The sequence below is a fragment of the Silene latifolia genome, chromosome Y (genome assembly GCF_048544455.1).
Source record: "Silene latifolia isolate original U9 population chromosome Y, ASM4854445v1, whole genome shotgun sequence".
Classification (NCBI taxonomy): domain Eukaryota; kingdom Viridiplantae; phylum Streptophyta; class Magnoliopsida; order Caryophyllales; family Caryophyllaceae; genus Silene; species Silene latifolia.
Window position 1 is genome coordinate 481,598,908 of NC_133538.1, and position 3,721 is coordinate 481,602,628.

Below are 3,721 nucleotides of genomic sequence, written 5' to 3' on the forward strand. Positions count from 1 at the left end.
TTGTGACAAATACGTCCGGGTTGCCTGAAGACGGGCGGATTCTCTTGAAAACGCTCGGATTCTACCCCTTTTACCCGGATTCAGTTCCATCCGTATACTTGCATATCCCTTGTCATTTTTCATTCTTCAAAATCTCGTGTTCTTCATTGTGGGGACCATTAAGGCATGGATAGCCTAGGCAATTGCTATCCCCACACTAAGCTAAAGCACTACACATCAATTGAAATCATTAGTCCCTCCCTCACTTCTCTCAAACATGATAATTATCTTGATCAAGGCATAAAAATCCAAAAATGACAAAAATGCAATATGAGAATTAAAATGCGAGTTAGGAGTTAGAAATATTTACAAATGGTGGTTTAGGGAGGACTCCACCAAACTCTCATCCTTAGTGAGATGTCATGGGGGCATGTCCAAGGTGTTGTTGATGTTGCTCAACACTTTGAAGAAGTAATCAAAAGCTTGTTCATTGTCATGATAAAGATCTTCAATAGATCTTTGCCCTTGTTGTCGGTCTCGATCGATAGCATTACCAATATAGGGATTGAAAATCCCTTCAAACTCATCGTCCCAAAGACCACAAACTTCATCTACTTGATCACTAAAGATCTCTTGAGTTCATAGAGACAATTCTCCCATTTTCTTGTCTTGGCCAATGAGGCCATCTTCTTCATTGCTTGACTTTGGTGAGCTTTTCAAGCTCTCTTTGTTATAATTCACTTGCTCTTTGAATGGAGCATCTTCAATTTTCTTCTTCCATTGGAGTTCCGACTTCTTCCTATCATCCTTCCGGCTATAATGATCAATCATAAAACATGGTTCATGAAAACGGGCAGCTCTCATGGTCTTGTCAAGATTGAAAGTTATACTATCATCTCCCACTTCTAGAGTGAGCTCTCCATGTTTTACGTCAATCACCGCACCCGCGGTGTGTAAGAAAGGTCTTCCTAGAATGATTGGAATGTTGGAGTCTTTTTCCATATCAACAATGACAAAGTCCACCGGGATGAAAAATTTCCAAATTCGTACAGGGAACATCTTCCCATATCCCTAATGGTGTCTTCGTTGATCTATTGGCCATTTGGAGTGTGATATTGGTGCATTTAAGCTCTCCAATCCCGAACCTTTTACTCACCGAGTACGGCATAACACTCACACTAGCCCCTAGATCACATAAGGCTTTGTTGATCGTGGTGTCGCCAATGGTACACGGTATTGAGAAGCTTCCCGGATCCTTGAGTTTTGGAGGTGAACTTCCTTGAAGTATTGCACTACTCACTTTAGTGAAGGCGATAGTCTCAAGCTTCCGAATCGACTTCTTCTTTGTGAGGATGTCTTTCATGTATTTCGCATAGGCCGGTACGTGATTGATTAATTCCGTAAAAGGAATTGAGACTTCCAAATTCTTCACAATTTCCATAAATTTTCCAAGTTGGTCATCAAATTTGGGCTTGGCTTGACGACTTAGAAAAGGAAGTCTAATCACAATGGGCTCCTTCTCCTTGACCTTGTCTTCATTTTTCTTTGAAACTTCTTCTTTTGATGGTTCTCCATCTTTGGAGTTTTGCACAATTTCTTCCTTGTCACTAGCTTCCACAACTTCATCCTCAACTTGCTTCTTCGGTGCTTCATACCTTGTACCACTTCTCAAGTGAATGGCACTAACCGTTTCATGTCTTGGGGGATTACTTTGAGGTGGTAATTGCCCCTTTTGTCTTTGTGAGCTTGAAGATGCTAGTTGAGTCAATTGTGTTTCCAACATCTTGGTGTGAGCTAGAATGTTGTTGATGGTGGTTTCCTTTGCTTGACTATCTTTTTGCATTTGAGTGAAAAATTCTTGTTGATTCTTTTGCATTTGGAGGACCGCTTTTTGGACATCAAAACCTTGGTCATTTTGGTGATTGTATGGATTTTGATTTTGGTAAACTTGGTTTTGATTGTAAAAGGGTCTTTGATTTTGGTTTCTCATGGGTGGTGGAGTGTATGTTGTTTGAGGGTTTTGAACATTTTGGCTTTTGTATGAGAGATTTGGGTGAAACTTGGTGTTTTCATTGTAATAGTTGGAATAAGGGGTACCACTCTTGTATGCTTGGAAAGCATTCACTTGTTCCCCTACATTCACTTTGGTCATGTCCCAAAGTTCCACAATTCTCACATATCCCACTTGGGATTGATAAGGATGCCGTCATGGCATTAACATGATGCTTTGGTGATTTTGAGACTTCTTCAAGTCTAGCCATAGCTTTTTCAAACTTCAAATTGATTGTGTCAATATGAGCACTAAGTTGAGCACCCAATTGAGTAACGGAGTCCACTTCATGCTTTCCTCCTCTAGTAGCCTTGCGAGGTCTACTATATTGTGAGTTATGGACCGCCATTTCCTCAATTTTGTTCCATGTTTGATTGTCATCAACTTCGGTGAACATTCCATTTGATCCCATGTTGAGAATGTTCCTTGAATCTTTATATAAACCGTTCCAAAATTGTTGTACCAAGAACCATTCGCTAAGTCCATGGTGAGGACATGAGCGACAAATTCCCTTGAACCGCTCCCAAGCTTCATACAAAGATTCTTCATCCCTTTGCTTAAAACCCGTAATTTGAGCTCTTAGCATGTTAGTCTTTTTCGGTGGGTAGAATTTTTTGTAGAAAGCTTGAGCCAACTTCTTCAAAGAATCTATTCCGAGAGTGGCCTTGTCAAGGCCCTTCAACCATTGTTTCGCGGTGCCGATTAGAGAAAAAGGAAATAAGACCCATCGAATTTGGTCTTGAGTCACACCGGTTTGAGAGATCGCATCACAATAGTCGCAAAAGGTTTCCATATGAGAATGAGGGTCTTCACTAGGCATCCCCCCAAATTAGCTCCTTTCGACTAATTGGATAAAGGCGGATTTGGCAATAAAATTTCCGGTTAGATGTTGTGGTGTAGGAGTACCATTGGGTAGGTTCTCCTCGGTGGGTACGGAATGTGACGAGAATTTAGGCATTGTAGGTTGATTTTGTGGGGTATTGTGTAATGGGTTCTCCTCTCCTTCTATTGCGAAAGGGTTGATGAACTCAATAGTTGGTTGAACAACCTCACTAATACCTCTCAAATTCCTCCTAGAAAATCTCCTATTGTTCGTCAAGGTTCTTTCAATTTCACGGTCAAAAGGTAACAAATCACCTTGTGACCTTCTAGACATGCAAAATATCAAACAACTCGAAAACAATTAGAACAAACCTTGAGGATTTTTACTTCCCCAAGGCGAAGAAAGACACAACTAATAACAATAAAAGGAAATCTAAATCAAGTAAACACGTCCCCGGCAACGGCGCAATTTTTGATCGGTCCGTTTCGTGTTCACAATTTAAGGTGTGGTCGTTGGGTCACGTCCGAATCAAAACACAATTTATAGCTTCACAAACAACTCTACAATTAGTAAAGAGGCAAGTAAAGGTCGGATCCCAAGGGACGGGTATTGAAATGAGATTTCTATTGCAACTAGTGGTGTCTTAGGGGTGTCATAAATTGGGTTGATGTAGAAGGTCACTAAACTAAAATATCAATGGAAATAAACAAGCAAGATGAATTAAAGGGTTGTAAACAATTGATTAAAAAGCACTAGGGTGTCATGGGGTCATAGGGGAATCATGAGAATTGATCATACAAACATGTTCTCAAATTATAAGCAAGCAATTATTGTTGTGATGGATTGAGTTGGGTTATATCTTACAATCC

The 3,721-nt window shown here is 40.3% G+C and overlaps 1 non-coding gene across 1 annotated transcript; it reads left to right on the forward strand.

The window, feature by feature from the left end:
* Nucleotides 1–2,508: 2,508 nt before the first annotated feature.
* Nucleotides 2,509–2,615, forward strand: LOC141636924 (small nucleolar RNA R71). The gene has a single exon (XR_012541491.1). It is a non-coding gene; the product is annotated as a small nucleolar RNA R71 (small nucleolar RNA).
* Nucleotides 2,616–3,721: the final 1,106 nt, after the last annotated feature.